The sequence below is a fragment of the Hyperolius riggenbachi genome, chromosome 9 (genome assembly GCF_040937935.1).
Source record: "Hyperolius riggenbachi isolate aHypRig1 chromosome 9, aHypRig1.pri, whole genome shotgun sequence".
Lineage (NCBI taxonomy): Eukaryota > Metazoa > Chordata > Amphibia > Anura > Hyperoliidae > Hyperolius > Hyperolius riggenbachi.
This window is the reverse complement of record NC_090654.1, coordinates 55,788,323-55,811,188: the sequence shown is the minus strand read 5'-3', so window position 1 is coordinate 55,811,188 and position 22,866 is coordinate 55,788,323. Positions and strand designations below refer to the sequence as shown.

General features: G+C 48.0%; 1 long non-coding RNA gene across 1 annotated transcript in view; it reads left to right on the top strand.

Annotated features, from left to right (window-relative positions):
- LOC137531594 (uncharacterized) overlaps positions 1–22,126 on the top strand; it is a 96,951-nt gene extending 74,825 nt beyond the window's left edge. The window contains exon 3 of the long non-coding RNA XR_011023679.1: positions 21,971–22,126. This is a non-coding gene — a long non-coding RNA (uncharacterized lncRNA). The remainder of the gene's footprint in view (positions 1–21,970) is intronic.
- The last annotated feature ends 740 nt before the right edge of the window (positions 22,127–22,866 follow it).

The following is a 22,866-nucleotide window of genomic DNA, read 5'->3' as shown; positions in this document are numbered from 1 at the left end:
ACATTTTGGCAAATAGGATTGTAAGCCGGCCCACCATGGTAAGGTAGACTCTATTAGGGCAGGTTAGGTGATGGGAGTGAGAGAGGAATAGAGTATAGCGTTTTGGAGAGGGAAGAGGGGGATAGGTGGTCTTAAAGGGTACCACTCTTACACCCTCAAGTGCAAAGTCGGGGAACACAACGACCACCTGATAAATAATTGGGATCCAGCTGGTTCCCCTTAGGCCGGGTTCAACACTGGGATCGCAAAAGGCAAATCGCAATCGCCTACGGAGTGTGATTGCATTTCTACTAAGCAATTGTGGCTCCATGTTGCAGTGATTGCGTTTTTCGGTCTCATTCCAGAGAATGAGAATGGTGTTCTAACTGCCAGCAAAATGTTGCACGCAGTGCACTTTTGCGATTTACACACATCACAGGCACTGCAAGGATTTACCGCAGTGCTTTGCTGAATACCGACTATCAGCAAAGAGCAGAAAAACCACTTATTAAAGCACCCCAAGTGTGAACTGGCCCTTAAGAGAACTTTATTGGTGATTACAAATTGTTGCAACCTGCAGAGTAGAACTCAGGGGCGTATTTAAAATGATTTAAATATACCCCCAAATTCTAATAATGGCCTCCTCCTCCCCATAGCCATACCAATCCTCACCAAAAAGGTACAAAGCATAGAAACGCAAACAAAACAAAAAAAGATGCAGACCAACAATTGTAATTCTGGAAAATACCAATTGCACTAGCAAAAACCCGGCAATGCAATGTGCATGTTCATCGCCGTGCTGTTGCTATTGGCAAAATGGGAACGATACAATTTTTAAATCGAAATGTGCTTAATAAAAAAGGGCCCTAATTAGTTAATCTCCATCTAAGATAGTTTATTATATTCTTTTTTTAACAGAGTCCTTTGGCTAATCCAGTTGGCTAAAAGTAAATCACATTTTGGCAAATAGGATTGTAAGCCGGCCCACCATGGTAAGGTAGACTCTATTAGGGCGGGTTAGGTGATGGGAGTGAGAGAGGAATAGAGTATAGTGTTTTGGAGAGGGAAGAGAGGGATAGGTGGACTTAAAGGGTACCACTCTTACACCCTCAAGTGCAAAGTCGGGGAACACAACGACCACCTGATAAATAATTGGTATCCAGCTGGTCCCCCTTAGGCCGGGTTCAACACTGGGATCGCAAAAGGCAAATCACAATCGCCTACGGAGTGTGATTGCATTTCTACTAAGCAATTGTGGCTCCATGTTGCAGTGATTGCGTTTTTCGGTCTCATTCCAGAGAATGAGAATGGTGTTCTAACTGCCAGCAAAATGTTGCACGCAGTGCACTTTTGCGATTTACACACATCACAGGCACTGCAAGGATTTACCGCAGTGCTTTGCTGAATACCGGCTATCAGCAATGAGCAGAAAAACTACTTATTAAAGCACCCCAAGAGTGAACTGGCCCTTAAGAGAACTTGATTGATGATTACAAATTGTTGCAACCTGCAGAGTAGAAGTCAGGGGTATATTTAAAATGATTTAAATACACCCCCAAATTCTAATAATGGCCTCCTCCTCCCCATAGCCATACCAATCCTCACCAAATAGGGACAAAGCATAGAAACGCAAACAAAACAAAAAAAGATGCAGGCCAACAATTGTAATTCTGGAAAATACCAATTGCACTAGCAAAAACCCGGCAATGCAATTTACATGTTCATCGCCGTGCTGTTGCTATTGGCAAAATGGGAATGATACAATTTTTAAATCGAAACGTTCTTTATAAAAAAGGGCGCTAATTAGTTAATCTCCATCTAAGAGAGTTTATTATATTCTTTTTTTAACAGAGTCCTTTGGCTAATCCAGTTGGCTAAAACTAAATCACATTTTGGCAAATAGGATTGTAAGCCGGCCCAGCATGGTAAGGTAGACTCTATTAGGGCGGGTTAGGTGATGGGAGTGAGAGAGGAATAGAGTATAGCGTTTTGGAGAGGGAAGAGGGGGATAGGTGGTCTTAAAGGGTACCACTCTTACACCCTCAAGTGCAAAGTCGGGGAACACAACGACCACCTGATAAATAATTGGGATCCAGCTGGTCCCCCTTAGGCCGGTTCAACACTGGGATCGCAAAAGGCAAATCGCAATCGCCTATGGAGTGTGATTGCATTTCTACTAAGCAATTGTGGCTCCATGTTGCAGTGATTGCGTTTTTCGGTCTCATTCCAGAGAATGAGAATGGCGCTCTAACTGCCAGCAAAATGTTGCACGCAGTGCACTTTTGCGATATACGCACATCACAGGCACTGCAAGGATTTACCGCAGTGCTTTGCTGAATACCGGCTATCAGCAAAGAGCAGAAACACTACCCACCAAAGCACCCCAAGAGTGAACTGGCCCTTAAGAGAACTTGATTGGTGATTACAAATTGTTGCAACCTGCAGAGTAGAACTCAGGGGTGTATTTAAAATGATTTAAATACACCCCCAAATTCTAATAATGGCCTCCTCCTCCCCATAGCCATACCAATCCTCACCAAAAAGGGACAAAGCATAGAAACGCAAACAAAACAAAAAAAGATGCAGGCCAACAATTGTAATTCTGGAAAATACCAATTGCACTAGCAAAAACCCGGCAATGCAATGTGCATGTTCATCGCCGTGCTGTTGCTATTGGCAAAATGGGAACGATACAATTTTTAAATCGAAATGTGCTTAATAAAAAAGGGCCCTAATTAGTTAATCTCTATCTAAGATAGTTTATTATATTCTTTTTTTAACAGAGTCCTTTGGCTAATCCAGTTGGCTAAAAGTAAATCACAATCCTCACCAAAAAGGGACAAAGCATAGAAACGCAAACAAAACAAAAAAAGATGCAGGCCAACAATTGTAATTCTGGAAAATACCAATTGCACTAGCAAAAACCTGGCAATGCAATGTGCATGTTCATCGCCGTGCTGTTGCTATTGGCAAAATGGGAACGATACAATTTTTAAATCGAAATGTGCTTAATAAAAAAGGGCCCTAATTAGTTAATATCCATCTAAGATAGTTTATTATATTCTTTTTTTAACAGAGTCCTTTGGCTAATCCAGTTGGTTAAAGTAAATCACATTTTGGCAAATAGGATTGTAAGCCGGCCCACCATGGTAAGGTAGACTCTATTAGGGCGGGTTAGGTGATGGGAGTGAGAGAGGAATAGAGTATAGTGTTTTGGAGAGGGAAGATGGGGAGATAGGTGGACGTAAAGGGTACCACTCTTACACCCTCAAGTGCAAAGTCGGGGAACACAACGACCACCTGATAAATAATTGGGATCCAGCTGGTCCCCCTTAGGCCGGGTTCAACACTGGGATCGCAAAAGGCAAATCGCAATCGCCTATGGAGTGTGATTGCATTTCTACTAAGCAATTGTGGCTCCATGTTGCAGTGATTGCGTTTTCGGTCTCATTCCAGAGAATGAGAATGGCGCTCTAACTGCCAGCAAAATGTTGCACGCAGTGCACTTTTGCGATATACGCACATCACAGGCACTGCAAGGATTTACCGCAGTGCTTTGCTGAATACCGGCTATCAGCAAAGAGCAGAAACACTACCCACCAAAGCACCCCAAGAGTGAACTGGCCCTTAAGAGAACTTGATTGGTGATTACAAATTGTTGCAACCTGCAGAGTAGAACTCAGGGGTGTATTTAAAATGATTTAAATACACCCCCAAATTCTAATAATGGCCTCCTCCTCCCCATAGCCATACCAATCCTCACCAAAAAGGGACAAAGCATAGAAACGCAAACAAAACAAAAAAAGATGCAGGCCAACAATTGTAATTCTGGAAAATACCAATTGCACTAGCAAAAACCCGGCAATGCAATTTACATGTTCATCGCCGTGCTGTTGCTATTGGCAAAATGGGAACGATACAATTTTTAAATTGAAACATTCTTAATAAAAAAGGGCCCTAATTAGTTAATCTCCATCTAAGATAGTTTATTATATTCTTTTTTTAACAGAGTCCTTTGGCTAATCCAGTTGGCTAAAAGTAAATCACATTTTGGCAAATAGGATTGTAAGCCGGCCCACCATGGTAAGGTAGACTCTATTAGGGCGGGTTAGGTGATGGGAGTGAGAGAGGAATAGAGTATAGTGTTTTGGAGAGGGAAGAGGGGGATAGGTGGTCTTAAAGGGTACCACTCTTACACCCTCAAGTGCAAAGTTGGGGAACACAACGACCACCTGATAATTAATTGGGATCCAGCTGGTCCCCCTTAGGCCGGGTTCAACACTGGGATCGCAAAAGGCAAATCACAATCGCCTAGGGAGTATGATTGCATTTCTACTAAGCAACTGTGGCTCCATGTTGCAGTGATTGCGTTTTTCGGTCTCATTCCAGAGAATGAGAATGGTGTTCTAACTGCCAGCAAAATGTTGCACGCAGTGCACTTTTACGATTTAAGCACATCACAGGCACTGCAAGGATTTACCACAGTGCTTTGCTGAATACCGGCTATCAGCAATGAGCAGAAAAACTACTTATTAAAGCACCCCAAGAGTGAACTGGCCCTTAAGAGAACTTGATTGGTGATTACAAATTGTTGCAACCTGCAGAGTAGAACTCAGGGGTGTATTTAAAATGATTTAAATACACCCCCAAATTCTAATAATGGCCTCCTCCTCCCCATAGCCATACCAATCCTCACCAAAAAGGGACAAAGCATAGAAACGCAAACAAAACAAAAAAAAGATGCAGGCCAACAATTTTAATTCTGGAAAATACCAATTGCACTAGCAAAAACCCGGCAATGCAATTTACATGTTCATCGCCGTGCTGTTGCTATTGGCAAAATGGGAACGATACAATTTTTGAATCGAAACGTTCTTAATAAAAAAGGGCCCTAATTAGTTAATCTCCATCTAAGATAGTTTATTATATTCTTTTTTTAACAGAGTCCTTTGGCTAATCCAGTTGGCTAAAAGTAAATCACATTTTGGCCAATAGGATTGTAAGCCGGCCCACCATGGTAAGGTAGACTCTATTAGAACGGGTTAGGTGATGGGAGTGAGAGAGGAATAGAGTATAGTGTTTTGGAGAGGGAAGAGGGGGATAGGTGGTCTTAAAGGGTACCACTCTTACACCCTCAAGTGCAAAGTTGGGGAACACAACGACCACCTGATAATTAATTGGGATCCAGCTGGTCCCCCTTAGGCCGGGTTCAACACAAAGGCAAATCACAATCGCCTACGGAGTATGATTGCATTTCTACTAAGCAACTGTGGCTCCATGTTGCAGTGATTGCGTTTTTCGGTCTCATTCCAGAGAATGAGAATGGTGTTCTAACTGCCAGCAAAATGTTGCACGCAGTGCACTTTTGCGATTTACGCACATCACAGGCACTGCAAGGATTTACCGCAGTGCTTTGCTGAATACCGGCTATCAGCAAAGAGCAGAAACACTACCCACCAAAGCACCCTAAGAGTGAACTGGCCCTTAAGAGAACTTGATTGGTGATTACAAATTGTTGCAACCTGCAGAGTAGAACTCAGGGGTGTATGTAAAATGATTTAAATACACCCCCAAATTCTAATAATGGCGTCCTCCTCCCCATAGCCATACCAATCCTCACCAAAAAGGTATAAAGCATAGAAACGCAACAAAAAACAAAAAAAGATGCAGACCAACAATTGTAATTCTGGAAAATACCAATTGCACTAGCAAAAACCCGGCAATGCAATGTGCATGTTCATCGCCGTGCTGTTGCTATTGGCAAAATGGGAACGATACAATTTTTAAATCGGAATGTGCTTAATAAAAAAGGGCCCTAATTAGTTAATCTCCATCTAAGATAGTTTATTATATTCTTTTTTTAACAGAGTCCTTTGGCTAATCCAGTTGGCTAAAAGTAAATCACATTTTGGCAAATAGGATTGTAAGCCGGCCCACCATGGTAAGGTAGACTTTATTAGGGCTGGTTAGGTGATGGGAGTGAGAGAGGAATAGAGTATAGTGTTTTGGAGAGGGAAGAGAGGGATAGGTGGACTTAAAGGGTACCACTCTTACACCCTCAAGTGCAAAGTCGGGGAACACAACGACCACCTGATAAATAATTGGGATCCAGCTGGTCCCCCTTAGGCCGGGTTCAACACAAAGGCAAATCACAATCGCCTACGGAGTATGATTGCATTTCTACTAAGCAACTGTGGCTCCATGTTGCAGTGATTGAGTTTTTCAGTCACATTCCAGAGAATGAGAATGGTGTTCTAACTGCCAGCAAAATGTTGCACGCAGTGCACTTTTGCGATTTAAGCACATCACAGGCACTGCAAGGATTTACCGCAGTGCTTTGCTGAATACCGGCTATCAGCAATGAGCAGAAAAACTACTTATTAAAGCACCCCAAGAGTGAACTGGCCCTTAAGAGAACTTTATTGGTGATTACAAATTGTTGCAACCTGCAGAGTAGAACTCAGGGGCATATTTAAAATGATTTAAATATACCCCCAAATTCTAATAATGGCCTCCTCCTCCCCATAGCCATACCAATCCTCACCAAAAAGGTACAAAGCATAGAAACGCAAACAAAACAAAAAAAAGATGCAGGCCAACAATTGTAATTCTGGGAACTACCAATTGCACTAGCAAAAACCCGGCAATGCAATTTACATGTTCATCGCCGTGCTGTTGCTATTGGAAAAATGGGAACGATACAATTTTTAAATTGAAACGTGCTTAATAAAAAAGGGCGCTAATTAGTTAATCTCCATCTAAGAGAGTTTATTATCTTCTTTTTTTAACAGAGTCCTTTGGCTAATCCAGTTGGCTAAAACTAAATCACATTTTGGCAAATAGGATTGTAAGCCGGCCCACCATGGTAAGGTAGACTCTATTAGGGCGGGTTAGGTGATGGGAGTGAGAGAGGAATAGAGTATAGCGTTTTGGAGAGGGAAGAGGGGGATAGGTGATCTTAAAGGGTACCACTCTTACACCCTCAAGTGCAAAGTCGGGGAACACAACGACCACCTGATAATTAATTGGGATCCAGCTGGTCCCCCTTAGGCCGCTTCAACACTGGGATCGCAAAAGGCAAATCACAATCGCCTACGGAGTGTGATTGCATTTCTACTAAGCAACTGTGGCTCCATGTTGCAGTGATTGCGTTTTTCAGTCTCATTCCAGAGAATGAGAATGGTGTTCTAACTGCCAGCAAAATGTTGCACGCAGTGCACTTTTGCGATTTACGCACATCACAGGCACTGCAAGGATTTACTGCAGTGCTTTGCTGAATACCGGCTATCAGCAAAGAGCAGAAACACTACCCACCAAAGCACCCTAAGAGTGAACTGGCCCTTAAGAGAACTTGATTGGTGATTACAAATTGTTGCAACCTGCAGAGTAGAACTCAGGGGTGTATTTAAAATGAATGCCATGCTGAGCGATATTATACCTGAGGTCTGTGTATGGGGCGATGCTGAGCGATATTATACCTGAGGTCTGTGTATGGGGCAATGCTGAGCGATATTATACCTGAGATCTGTGTATGGGGCGATGCTGAGTGATATTATACCTGAGGTCTGTGTATAGGGCGATGCTGAGCGATATTATACCTGAGATCTGTGTATGGGGCGATGCTGAGTGATATTATACCTGAGGTCTGTGTATAGGGCGATACTGAGCGATATTATACCTGAGGTCTGTGTATGGGGTGATGCTGAGCGATATTATACCTGAGGTCTGTGTATGGGGCCATGCTGAGCGATATTATACCTGAGATCTGTGTATGGGGTGATGCTGAGCGATATTATACCTGAGGTCTGTGTATGGGGTGATGCTGAGCGATATTATACCTGAGGTCTGTGTATGGGGCGCTACTGAGCGATATTATACCTGAGGTCTGTGTATGGGGCCATGCTGAGCGATATTATACCTGAGGTCTGTGTATGGGGCGATGCTGAGCCATATTATGGTGCAGTTTGGGAAGGGGAGGTGGGGAGTTTAGCTGGCAGTGTGTAGGGCCGGATCATATTCCACAAGGTGGCTGCTATGGTTTCAATACGCTAAAGCTACGTACACACATGCGAGAAATGTCACCCATAAGAGATCGAGAAACGATCCCTCGGACAATAATTCGGGAAATGATGTTGTACAGACACGCCCCTAGCCTTGAGGCCAGCAATGTGCTCTGTTGCTATGTAGGAGGGCAGAGGGACAACAATCAGCGTATGACGGAGGTGCTTTAATTAATGGGCGGGGCTAGTAAAAAGCATTGTGAATAGTTGTGCTCAGGCATCGGGGATCGTTAAAAATCTTACAGGACGGATCTTCAATGTTGCCCGAGCAATAGCGATCTGCAGCCTCTGTACACACATAATGATCGTCAGTTGAAACTGAAACAGCGGATAACGACAGACGCATGTGTGTGCGTAGCTTTAGGGTGCATATACACATGCAGTTTTGATTGGACAATAATTGACATATTTTTCCACCTCTATGTAGTGTGAGGGCCAATAGACTGCATAATATGAGCAGACTGTGTAGGTAAAACCTCATACTGCACGGAAGTAGTAAAATTGGTCGATCAGAAGTGAAGCAGGCATGTACAGGGAGCAGTCCTCATGCTCACTGCCCCCCCCCCCTATTCACCTCTGTCCCCCCTGTTCTCTCCTAAATGCCAGCAGAAGCTGCTTCAGGGTTGGTAGGCACTAGGCCCGGCGTGTGCGCGTCATTGACTTGTGCACAATGATGTGTGCTGCCGGGCCTAACGCTTGCGCACTGCTGCTGACCCGGAAGCAGCTTTTGCTGGCTTCTAGGAGAGAGCAGAGGGGGATAGAAGTGAATGGGGAGGGGGCAGGGGGGGGGGGAGAGAGGGCATGAGGACTACTCCCTGTACCTGCCTGCTTCAATTCTGATTGGCCAATTTTACTACTTCCATGCAGTATGAGGTTTGAGGCTTAAGAGCCCCTTGAAAGCGGATCAGAGATGAAAAACTAACTATAACAAGTAACTTGTTTATATATCTTATCTAAAGTTTAGATAGTTCACACAGCATATCTAGCTGCAAACAGCTTCAAAAGTTTATGATTATTTATTCCTATGATACAATGAGGGAAGCCATGTTCTGTTTGTCACATTGTCACAGGCTGAGGGCTGGAGATGCTATCAGTCTATAGCGGCGCTCAGTGAGTAACGTCGGCTCCGTCAGAAGACGGAGCCGAAGTTGCTTAAAAAACACAATAATTCGGCCTCCAGCAATCGCTGGAAGCCAAATTATTTCATTCCCCCACTATCCATGGCGACCTGGAGGGGGAATAGTAATTAAAATGGCCCGGACTTGTGCAGCAGCAGGATCAGCCATATACCGCTGTATCCTGCGCCCAAGTCTACCGGCGCCGATTTGAAATGTACTCTATTGAGGAGCCGCATGTGCGCAGTGGCCAGTCAGTCTGGAAGAGGATCGCTGAGGGGGACTGGAGGGCAGCTTAGTGACAGCGTGGGCACAGGCCAGCTGCAGGGGGCTGGTAGAAGCCCAAGGTAAATTAAACCTGCTTTGATTTCTTTTTTTTCTTTTTTTACTTAATACGATTCCCTTTAACTCACCTCTCCAAGTTTGCATCCAGCTGCACACAAGCATATGACTGTAGGCGGAGCATAACAGACATTGGAGGTGGGGCTTATTGTGGTCTAGCGGGGGACGGGGCTGTGGTTCGATTTAGAGGCAGAGATTTGCAAGGGGACATTGGGCTCTATTCTCAAAGACTTCCCGCATGCGGTAAAGTGCATGCGGGAAGTTACTGACCAAAACACCGCCACATTGAAATTCTGAAAAGGTTCCGCATGTTTTTTCCGCATGCGGAAAAAAAGTGTGGTAAAAGTGCGGGATTCATGCAGAAAAATTTCCGCAAAAGTCGGTATTTTCCGTAATAAAAGATCAATTCTCAAAAATGTTCAGGCGCATCATTTCGTCGTTAATTACCGATTTCTCATCACCTACAAGTAGTAGGTGATATATTCCGCCTCCCATTGACTTTAATGAAGTGTGGAGGCTTAAGGGCTGTGCTTGCTGGACTTTAACTTTTTTTTAAACACTTTTTCATGCGACCTTTTTACTGCATGATTCCCGCATGAATAATGGCTGTTTCCGCATCTTTTTTTCCCTCATGCGGAAAATATTAGTGAAATGTGGAAAAAATGCGGAGTTTACCGCTGGCGGGAATATAGCAGTAAAATTTTGCGGAAAATTTGGCTGTTTGAGAATAGAGCCCATTGTGGTCAATGACCGCTGCTCAGGGTAAAGTCCCCCTCAGGATAAAGACCCTAACCATGTATATTTGCTACCAAAACGATTCAAGGCAGTTTTTTTTTTTTAAGTAATTGACCAGCCCAGGATGGGTGCCATAAACCTATTTCTACTAGACATCTAATTGTATCGTATCCATCCTACCTCACTGTGTAATTCATGCTACCGGCCGCTAGGGGGAGCTCCGGTATAACTGCTTGTTCCTTCCTGGAGCTTCTGCCTGAGAATGTCGGGGCTGAGAGAGCTCCTGGCTATCGGGGATGCAGAGAGAGAGGCCGCACGTCTGCCTCCGATGTTGCTGCTGCTCCGTCTGCGAGCCGAGGAGGCTGAGTGCCGGGTGACGTCATAGAAGCTATTGTGACGCGTGTGCAGGTGGACCGCTCGAGACCGCTGAGGATGGCACCTGCAGTGACACGTGACCACGCCCCTCTGCTATTGCTGAGTCATGCTAGTGGATGGAGGTGACGTCATATCAGCTATTGTGACGCGCATGTGCAGGTGGGCAGCTGGAGCACCGCTGAGGATGGCACCTGCAGTGACACGTGACCACGCCCCTCTGCTATTGCTGAGTCATGCTAGTGGATTGGTGAGGCATTATGTACAGTAGGGAAAGGTGAGGGAGCGTGTGTGCTGCGCTGTATATACTGCTGTACATGCATCATGCAGTTATGTACTCAGTGAGGTGCATATGCCTATCCACACTCAAGCTTGGGACACACATCCAATTTTGATTGGCCAATCATTGGCCAATTTTATCACAGCCATGTCACGAGAGGCTTACTTGCACAAGCTGGTCTCAGTATTTATAGTCTCTCACTCTACCTTGAGGTGGTAAAAGTGGCTAGCAATTGGCCAATCAATGTTGGATGTGTGTAGGCACCCTAAGTTACTTTCCCTCTATCTGCAATGCTGGGGTTATGTGATATACACAGGGCCCGGCTGTCTAGAGTATTCTGGCCCGCTCCTTAGAATGTGGCTGCTCCTCCCCTCAGTGCTGTCATACTGGGTAGCTCCGCCCCCTGATCTCCCAGCAATACAGCAGAAGCTGTCACCTTGTTAGCCACAGCTTGGCACTGACACACTGGCCTGCCCTTCAATATGTCGCTGCTCCTCCCCTCCTCAATGCTGCCGGTGCACCCAGAGCAGCATATAGTAACATGTCTGTAGATGTAAGGCCTGTATACAGTGAACATCACTAAACGCTAGGCCTGAACGATTTTAGGAAAAGATTGAATTGAACGATTTCTGCCAGAAATTGCGATTTCGATTCAATACACGATTTTCTACTCACAACGATGGATCAGATCGCTCTGACCATCCATGACACAAAACCTCAACGTGTGTGAACCCAGGCTTAACCCAGGTGTAGAATTTAGTAATAGGTGCCCCTTTTATGCAGCTTATTACTACTGGAAGAAAAAAATATATATAAGGCAGCACAGTGGCGTAGTGGTTAGTGCTCTTGCCTTGCAGCGCTGGGTCCCTGGTTCAAATTCTAGCCTGGTCCTAGCCCTGCGAGGAGTTTGTATGTTCTCTCCATGTCTGTTTGGGTTTCCTCTGGACACTTCGGTTTCCCCCCACATCCAAAAAAAACTACAGTTAAGTTAAAACCACCCTGGCGTTCTGATAAGATCGCCAGGGCGGCTGCGGGAGGGTTTTTTTTAAATAAAAAAAAACCTATTCCATGCAGCCAACTGAAAGTTGGCTGCATGAAAGCCCACTAGAGGGCGCTCCGGAGGCGTTCTTCAGATCGCCTCCGGCGGCCAGAAGTAACACGGAAGGCCGCAATGAGCGGCCTTCCGTGTTTCGCTTACCTCGTCGCCATGGCGACGAGCGGAGTGACGTCATGGACGTCAGCCGACGTCCTGACGTCAGCCGCCTCCGATCCAGCCCTTAGCGCTGGCCGGAACTGTTTGTTCCGGCTACGCTGGGCTCGGGCGGCTGGGGGGACCCTCTTTCGCCGCTGCACGCGGCGGATCGCCGCGCTGCAGCAGCGATCAGGCAGCACGCGGCTGGCAAAGTGCCGGCTGCGTGTGCTGCTTTTTATTTCATTCAAATCGGCCCAGCAGGGCCTGAGCGGCAGCCTCCGGCGGTGTTGGACGAGCTGAGCTCGTCCAGACCGCTCAGGTGGTTATTAATTGGCTACTGAAAATTCGGGTCAGGAAAATATGGCGTGGGGAAAAAATGGCGCACAGTGATAAATCTTTTAAAACGGTATTTATAGTTTTAAGGATATGCAGTAACTTTATTTAAAACGCTATTTATCGTTGGTCTGACCCCCGCCCCTCATGTCCTGCGGTGTCCCCCGGTTCCTGTCTTCTGCCTCCCCCGCCCCCCCTCGCACGTCCAATTTTGTCTCCCAGTGATTTCATCTCTGCCCCGGACTGGAGTGTAATGCTACAACAGTCCTACCTAAGCAGATCTTACGAACAGCTGGTGGATGTATCTGCTCGCTGCCGCTGGAGACTTTCTGATGCACCAATCACGCTGGGGGCGCTGCTCCAGAATTGCCAATCACCGCTGCTCATTTCTCTGCTCCGTCTGCTAATTGGACCCAATGCTCCCGCCTCCGAGACCATCGCGTCCAATTAGCAGACGGAGCAGAGACATGAGCAGCGGTGATTGGCAGTTCTGGAGCAGCGCCCCCAGCGTGATTGGTGCATCAGAAAGTCATCAGCGGCAGCGAGCAGATACATCCACCAGCTGTTCGTAAGATCTGCTTAGGTAGGACTGTTGTAGCATTACACTCCAGTCCGGGGCAGAGATGAAATCACTGGGAGACAAAATTGGACGTGCGAGGGGGGGGGGCGGGGGAGGCAGAAGACAGGAACCGGGGGACACCGCAGGACATGAGGGGCGGGGGTCAGACCAACGATAAATAGCGTTTTAAATAAAGTTACTGCATATCCTTAAAACTATAAATACCGTTTTAAAAGATTTATCACTGCGCCATTTTTTCCCCACGCCATTTTTGACTGTACGCTGAAAATTGGCCCTATACTATGGTACATATATTGACATATGACTATGGTAGGAATTAGATTGTGAGCTCCTCTGAGGGACAGTTAAGTGACAAGACAATATACCCTGTACAGCGCTGCGTAAGAGATAGAGATATATCTATATATTTATAATCTATATTACTATACATTTCTCAGTACTGTGTGACATCACATGACAACAATGACTCCCCATGTAGCCTATCAGGGTGACATTTTCAGTGTCAGTCACTGTCACCCAGGCACGCAGCAGCACACACCACAGGGCATGCAGAGAGGGGACCACAGTAATGGCCCGTACTCACGGGCTGCAGAAGTGGCCTGTCGCCAGCACACGTGAGCGTGTGGGCGACAGGCCGGCGACAGCTCCTCGCCAGGTCCCTCCGCGTACACACGCGGAAGAGGGACCAGCGGTGAGACGGAAGCTGTCGCCGACGTTCCTCCTCCCCCCGCCGGAAGCTCCATTTACCACAATGGAGGTTGCTGTCGCTAGTCCGCGTACTCACGCGGACTAGCGACAGTTGCGGGGGAGGTGCAGCGGCGACTGTCGCCATGCGATTGAAACTTTCAATCGCATGGCGACATGAGCGACGGGCGACAGTTCGGGGTGCGCGCGCGACGGCCCATACTCACGGGCGACCTGTCGCCGCAACACGCGCGCGCCGCGTGTTGAGGCGACAAAAGTCCCTCGTGAGTATGGGCCATAATAGTAGTTTGCTGACTGTCTCCTGCCAGGTAGAGAGCAGACAGAAGTGTTAATTAATTACTGCGTGAATGGCTCGGCTCCCCGGGCAGTGCGTGCGTCTCTCAGGCTCTTCTCATTTTCCGGGCGACGGGGGGGCGGGACAAGCCCATCCTTCCTGTGTATGCCTGTCTGCCCCATTAACCAGCCTGGCTGTCACCCGGAGAGGGAGGGGGAATGATCCGACTCATTAACCCCTCACTGGCCTCCTCTCCAGCACCTACAGGGAGCATTTCTGCTTTTGCTATACGCGACTGAGGAGGAGGGAGCCGGAAGCAGAGCAGGAATCAGCAGCTGCAAAAACTGCAGCTCTGACGATCTCAAGATCGTCACACTGCTGATCGCGATTTTCGGTTTAAAACCGAAAATCGTTCAGCCCTACTAAACGCAGTGTGATGCAATGTTGCTGAGGCTATCTGTTGCTGGTTTCATAATTGTTAGGGCCCGGTCAGATCACAAATGCGGATGGCCAGCGTGCGGAACGCGTGCGGACCGCAACGCGTACGAACGCATGGCCATCCGCGTTTGTGTGCGTTGCGTGGCTGATCCCATCACTGAAAAGTGAATGGGACAGCCACGCGTTTTGTCAAAATCTGCGTGCAGCATGCGTTCCCGGACCGCACAGGTCCGGAACGCATGCAGTGTGAACATCAGACATTGCACTCTATGCAATGTCTGATGTCGTGCGTGTCGGCCTCCTGCACGCGTTTCCAAAATGCGGCTGGAAATGCGTGCAGTGTGAACGGACTATAAAACACAATGCAAAGTACCAGTATGGGCTGCTGGCCGGGGGAGAGCACTCCTGTCTGCTTAGCCTGCCATGTGCAGCAGCAGCGCCCCTGACCACGTGCAGCTCAGTCTGCAGCCACCTGCATCCATATACAGCAGCCCTGTCCCTTACAGCAGGCTCACTCACTACTGTATTCCCCAGACTCACAATATATACACAGCCCTCCCATAGAACTGGCTCCTAACAGTGTCTATGTACATCAATAAGTCTTCTATAGCGGCCACACGGGGGAGCTCCGCACACAAGTTCCATGGACATTTTACAGTCCGGCCACAAGAGGGAGCTCCGCACACAATGTTGCCAGCTTACATACGCGATCCTGGTTCCTGGCTGCTCCGTGTGATGCCTCCAAGGGCGTAGGCGGGACTCTCCTCCTCGGCTGTGCAGAGCGGTGACTCGTCCACCTCCTCTGGCTGTCAGTGTCTCGAGCGTGCTGTGTCTGCAGAGGGCATGTTTCCGGTCACCTCACCTGCTGCAGATGCCTCGCGCTTCCAGCTCACCCGGCCAGTGCTATATGTAATGTATGCAATAGCATTGCTGACTATACTGTAATATATATATGCTGTATATTAAAAGAAGATTAATACTAGGCACAGCATATATTGTCAGGCTGTATAATGGTAAAGCACAGCTTTTATGCAATGATGTAACACTTGTTTCTGCAACTAGGTTTACAATCATTACCTTTGTGCTGTTACTGTGGACTTATCATTCTGGTGGACTATATTTACATTGATAACACAGTCCACTTCAGCTTATAGGAGGGCTATCTAATTCTGGGCTCACCTCCATCTCTTTACCTGAACTCTAGCAATCATTAGGGCTCTTTCACATCACAGAACGTGTGCAGGAACCAATTTCGTGCACGCATTATTACCTGCGGCGTGAACGTCGGGAAGTTGCGGTGCAACGCTCATTAGTGGCGGTAGTTCTAATTCACCCGACGGGAGAACGCCGAGGCTGGACGTTACAAAGCTCCCACATGTGTTACAGCGTATTTGCTCTGGAATGCTTTGTCTGATGTGAAAGTTAGCTCAAAAGTCAAATAGGATTTCATGTTACCTCTCTAAACACAGCCAGGGAGCGGTCCGTCAAAACGCACACTGCAGCTCCTAGTGTGAAAGAGCCCTTACTGGTTCAGCTGTATCACACTGCAGACCAAGTTGCACAGCTGCTGAGCCATAAAACATCACCTGCAATTCTTCTTAGGGCTCATTCACACTAAGTGCTGCGCTGTCAGTTTTGACACATTGCACATAGTGTGCCATCGACATGGTCTATTGACTTTCATGTTACTTTTCACCTTTTCACTGTACACATTTTCCCAATGGGTTCTATTGTGTTGCTGCTGGCAATGTCTGCGCTTTGAGACACCTCAATGTGCATTCCATGCAATTGAAACGCATGCACAAAATTGCATTCATGCATGTGTTCTGTAGTGTGAATGAGCCCTTAGCAATAATGCTGGGGAAATCATGTTTAACAGAGGCCTCCTGACCTGAATCTCGGGCCTGTCATCTGGCATACTGTGATCTTCTAGGCTGTGTCTGTAACCTGAGGTCTGTGTATGGGGCGATGCTGAGCGATATTATACCTGAGGTCTGTGTATGGGGCGATGCTGAGCGATATTATACCTGAGGTTTGTGTATGGGGCGATGCTGAGCGATATTATACCTGAGGTCTGTGTATGGGGCGATACTGAGCGATATTATACCTGAGGTCTGTGTATGGGGCGATGCTGAGCGATATTATACCTGAGGTCTGTGTATGGGGCGATGCTGAGCGATATTATACCTGAGGTCTGTGTATGGGGCGATGCTGAGCGATATTATACCTGAGGTCTGTGTATGGGGCGATGCTGAGCGATATTATACCTGAGGTCTGTGTATGGGGCGATGCTGAGCGATATTATACCTGAGGTCTGTGTATGGGGCCATGCTGAGCGATATTATACCTGAGGTCTGTGTATGGGGCCATGCTGAGCGATATTATACCTGAGGTCTGTGTATGGGGCGATACTGAGCGATATTATACCTGAGGTCTGTGTATGGGGCCATGCTGAGCGATATTATACCTGAGGTCTGTGTATGGGGCGATGCTGAGCGATATTATACCTGAGGTCTGTGTATGGGGCGATGCTGAGCGATATTATACCTGAGGTCTGTGTATGGGGCCATGCTGAGCGATATTATACCTGAGGTCTGTGTATGGGGCGATGCTGAGCGATATTATACCTGAGGTCTGTGTATGGGGCCATGCTGAGCGATATTATACCTGAGGTCTGTGTATGGGGCAATACTGAGCGAAATTATACCTGAGGTCTGTGTATGGGGCAATGCTGAGCGATATTATACCTGAGGTCTGTGTATGGGGCAATGCTGAGCGATATTATACCTGAGGTCTGTGTATGGGGCAATACTGAGCGATATTATACCTGAGGTCTGTGTATAGGGCCATGCTGAGCGATATTATACCTGAGGTCTGTGTATGGGGCGATGCTGAGCGATATTATACCTGAGGTCTGTGTATGGGGCGATGCTGAGCGATATTATACCTGAGGTCTGTGTATGGGGCAATACTGAGCGATATTATACCTGAGGTCCGTGTATGGGGCGATGCTGAGCGATATTATACCTGAGGTCTGTGTATGGGGCAATGCTGAGCGATATTATACCTGAGGTCTGTGTATGGGGCGATGCTGAGCGATATTATACCTGAGGTCTGTGTATGGGGCAATACTGAGCGATATTATACCTGAGATCTGTGTATGGGGCCATGCTGAGCGATATTATACCTGAGTTCTGTGTATGGGGCGATGCTGAGCGATATTATACCTAAGGTCTGTGTATGGGGCGATGCTGAGCGATATTATACCTGAGGTCTGTGTATGGGGCAATGCTGAGCGATATTATACCTGAGGTCTGTGTATGGGGCAATACTGAGCGATATTATACCTGAGGTCTGTGTATAGGGCCATGCTGAGCGATATTATACCTGAGGTCTGTGTATGGGGCGATGCTGAGCGATATTATACCTGAGGTCTGTGTATGGGGCGATGCTGAGCGATATTATACCTGAGGTCTGTGTATAGGGCGCTACTGAGCGATATTATACCTGAGGTCTGTGTATGGGGCGATGCTGAGCGATATTATACCTGAGGTCTGTGTATGGGGCCATGCTGAGCGATATTATACCTGAGGTCTGTGTATAGGGCCATGCTGAGCGATATTATACCTGAGGTCTGTGTATAGGGCGCTACTGAGCGATATTATACCTGAGGTCTGTGTATGGGGCGATGCTGAGCAATATTATACCTGAGGTCTGTGTATGGGGCGATGCTGAGCGATATTATACCTGAGGTCTGTGTATAGGGCGCTACTGAGCGATATTATACCTGAGGTCTGTGTATGGGGCGATGCTGAGCAATATTATACCTGAGGTCTGTGTATGGGGCGATGCTGAGCGATATTATACCTGAGGTCTGTGTATGGGGTGATGCTCAGCCATATTATGGTGCAGTTTGGGAAGGGGAGGTGGGGAGTTTAGCTGGCAGTGTGTAGGGCTGGCTCATATTCCACAAGGTGGCTGCTATGGCTTCGATATGCTGAAGCTATGTACACACATGCGAGAAATGTCACCCATAAGAGATCGAGAAACGATCCCTCGGGCAATAATTCGGGGAATGATGTTGTACAGACATGCCTCTAGACTTGAGGCCAGCAATGTGCTCTGTTGCTATGGAGGTGGGCAGAGGGGACGACAATCTGCGTATGACGGAGGCGCTTTAATTAGTGGGTGGGGCTAGTAAAAAGCATTGTGAATGGTTGTGCTTGGGCATCGGGGATCATTAAAAATCCTACCGGACGGAACTTTACTGTTGCCCGAGCAATAGCGATCTGCGGCCTCTGCACACACATAATGATCGTCAGTTGAAACTGAAACAGCGGATAACGACAGACGCATGTGTGTCCCCATTCACCTCTATCCCCCTCTGTTCTCTCCTAAATGCCAGCAGGAGCTGCTTCAGGGTTGGCAGGCACTAGACCCGGCAGCAGGGCCGGGCCGAGGCAGAGGCTGAAGAGGCTCCAGCCTCAGGGCGCAGTGTAGGAGGGGGCGCACAATTCATTCAGCTGTCATTCCCAATTGTGTTTGAAGCACAAAGAAATAACAAAAGGGCATACATAGCAGTGACTGCAAGCCAGATAACTAGAGATTAAGGTGTTGGGGACGTTAGGGGCCCTGGGGCGCCTCTTAGTCTAATAGCAATTAGTGTGTGATGGCTGGGGTGGGAGGGATGCAGGGGCGCACTTTGCTGTCTCTGCCTTGGGTGCTGAAGGACCTTGTCCCGGCTCTGTGCTGCCAGGCCTAACGCTTGTGCACTGCTGCTGACCCAGATCAGCTTTTGCTGGCTCCTAGGAGAGAGCAGAGGGGGATGGAAGTGAATGTGGAGGGGGGGGGGGGCAGTGGGCATGAGGACTACTCACTGTACCTGCTTCAATTCTGATTGGCCAATTTTACTACTTCCATGCAGTATGAGGTTTGAGGCTTAAGTGCCTCTTTAAAGGACTTACGAGGCGAAATTAAGAAAAAAAGTTAATCACCTGCCTCATCTTTTAAGGCACGGAGGACGCTCTCCGCACCCTCCGTGCCGATCTGCCGGATCCCCCCGCTCATTAGCCCCCCGGGCCGGCTGCCGACCCCACGGCCCGGGTCGGGCTCTCCTGCCTCTCGTAAAATGGCCGCTTGCTCTGGCCGCGGCTGCATAGCGTGGATCGGGGGGGATGGCCCTAGAGCTGCGCAGCCGCACTCGCGGCTATGCGGACTGCTCAGCCGCAGCCAGAGCAAGCGGCCATTTTACGAGAGGCAGGAGAGCTCGACCCGGGCCGTGGGGTCGGCAGCCGGCCCGGGGGGCTAATGAGCGGGGGGACCCGGCGGATCGGCACAGAGGGCGCGGACGGCGTCCTCTGTGCCTTAAAAGATGAGGCAGGTCATTAACTTTTTTTCTTAACTTCGCCTCGTAAGTCCTTTAACCTCCCTGGCGGTAAGCCCGAGCTGAGCTCGGGCTATGCCGCGCAGGGGGAGATCTCAGCCCCTGGTGCGGCGATTTACAAGCTGTAAAGTGCTGTGCGCGCAGCCAACACTTTGCTAGCCGCGCGCACAGCTTGATCGCCGCCGCTCTGCGGCGATCGGCCGCACGCAGCGGCTAAAGAGGGCCCCCCCCCGCCAGAGCCCTGCGCTGCCCGGATCAATGAGTTCCGGGCAGCGCTATGGGCTGGATCGGGTGTGCCTGACGTCAGGACGTCGGCTGACGTCCATGACGTCATCCCGATCGTCGCCATGGCGACAGAAGAAGCCAAACAGGGGAACGTGTTATATACGCGTTCCCCTGTTTGCAATAGATGCCGGCGACGATCGGACTAGAGGGCCACATGCGCCCTCTAGTGGTGTTTCATGTAGCTACCACTCTGGTAGCTTTACATGAAACAAAAATTTATTTTTTTTTAAAAAAAGGATTTTTTCAATTTGGAAAAAAAAAATTAACCGCCAGGGAGGTTAAAGCAGATCCGAGATGAAAAACTAACTATAACAAGTAACTTGTCTATATATCTTATCTAAAGTTTAGATAGTTTACACAGCATATCTAGCTGCAAACAGGTTCAAACGTTTATGATTATTTATTCCTGTGATACAATGAGGGCAGCCATGTTCTGTTTGTCACATTGTCACAGGCTAAGGGCTGGAGATGCTATCAGCTTGCCTGTGTGTAAATGTAGTCCCCTCTCCTCCTCCATCCTCCCCTTTGCCTCTGAAATCAATGGCTAGTAACAACCTCCTCCTCCTCCTGCCCAGACTGAGCTCCCATAAGCCCTTGCTACAGTGCCAAGGCACAATAGGAGCTGTGGGCGAGGCCTGTTTAGTTGTAGGGAATTTAGAGTATTAAAACAAAACAAAAAAGTATTTGGCTTGAGGAATGCCCCATAAACTAAATGAAAGGAACACAATTATGCAATGAGTAAAAGTTTATCTCGGATCCACGTTAAGTTTTGGGTAGGTTGGAAAATGAGAAGCGCCTTTAAAGACCCTTGATGTGACAGAAAATGAGAGAATGTATCTAGGTTCCAGCAACTGAAAATTTCAAATGCAAATAAACTTTTTTATTGTTGATTGTGTCCTCACTTTTATAACAGTCCGGTATAACAGGGAGGTCGAGTGTGTAATATGAAGCTGCTGTAGCCCCCTTCTGGTTACTTATATTTTATTTAGGCTAATTTCACACCAGGACGTTGCGTTAGAGGTTAAGGTTAAGGTCGCATAACGTCCCCCTAACGGAACGCCTGGTGGTGCTGGATCTGGACGTCAGAGTGAGCCGCGTTGTGCAGCTCACTCTGGCGTCAGTGATGCCGTGATGCGCACTCTTATGCGCATGCGGCATCACGTGGTCCCGCCGGCCAATCACCGCACAGAGCGGCTGCTCCAGGAAGTAAACACTGCACGTCATAATGTGCAGTGAATATTAATTAGCCATGTGCCTGGCCGCTCTCCGTTCCTCCCCCACATTACTGAGCATGTGCAAGCAGTCTAACGCGGCTCAGCCGCGTCCAAAGTACTGCATGCAGTACGTTGTCTTGTGACGCAGCATTACAATGTAACGCAACGTCCGCACTGTGAACAGCCCCATTGATTTTTCATTACTGTGCGGTGGGCTGCGTTACAGGCTGCTCTAACGTGCGCCTGTAACGTCCCACTGTGAAACCAGCCTTAGTAACTTCAGATCCAGATATACATCTGCTGATGGTTGTGTAGCCTTAGGGCTTCTTTCCATTGAAGCGCAGAGCCCAGTGGCTACACGTCACACTCGGCGGATGAGCGGGGCTTGCGACGGGCTAAAGCACCCCGAAATGCAGCAAACCATGAGCGATTCAGCGCTGAATCACCGTGCATGAATGGTAATGGCAGACAGTGCAGTCTATGCACTGTCTGCTGTCCCTGCGATTGCATTTCCATAAGTGTACATAAAAGTGCACTATATGGAAACGAGCCCTTATTTTGTATTTAGTGCCAGTAGAGAGGGTTAGCACACAGCTGACTTCCATGCATCCAGATTTGCTTGCTAATGCTGTCCCTTTCTTCTGTATCAATACAGATGTCTCTAAATATCTGTTTTTGCCTAGAAAAAGTGTGATCACCTGACCAGCCTGAACCGCAATGTTCATCCCACTAGCATTCTGGGACATACAAATCTGCCATGGCACTCTATGGGGCTCTACATCATTACCTTTGGATGCAGCCCCTGGCTCACAAGAAACAAGATACACGGAGGACAACATCTCTGAGAAAAAAAAGGTATGAAAGACCATCTTTGAGTAAAACAAAGCAGAAAAAAATGAATACCTTAAAGAGAACCCGAGGTGTGTTTAAAGAATGTTATCTGCATACAGAGGCTGGATCTGCCTATACAGCCCAGCCTCTGTTGCTATCCCAAACCCCACTAAGGTCCCCCTGCACTCTGCAATCCCTCATAAATCACAGCCATGCTGTGAGGCTGTGTTTACATCTGTAGTGTCAGTCTCAGCTGCTCCCCCGCCTCCTGCATAGCTCCGGTCCCTGCCCCCATCCCTTCCCTCCAATCAGCAGAGAGGGAAGGGATGCAGGTGGAGACTGGAGTTCTGCAGGAGGCGGGGAGAGCAGCAGACTGACACTATAGAGATAAACACAGCCAGCTCTGACAAGCTGTTTGTCAGCAGCGTGGCTGTGATTTATGAGGGATTGCAGAGTGCAGGGGGACCTTAGGGGGGTTTGGGATAGCAACAGAGGCTGGGCTGTATAGGCAGATCCAGCCTCTGTATGCAGATAATATTCTTCAAACCCACCTCGGGTTCTCTTTAAGGCCCCTGTTTCCGTTAGGGTTTTTTTGTGTCTGACTTCACATGCAGTGATGCTCAAATCCGGATCCAGAAGGCATCCGGATAGTTCTATCCGAATATCTCCCCGTTAACTGTGCAGGAGGGGGGGGGGTCAATCTTACCTGTCTGATGTCTTCTTTGGTCCGTCCCTCGGTGCCTCCCAC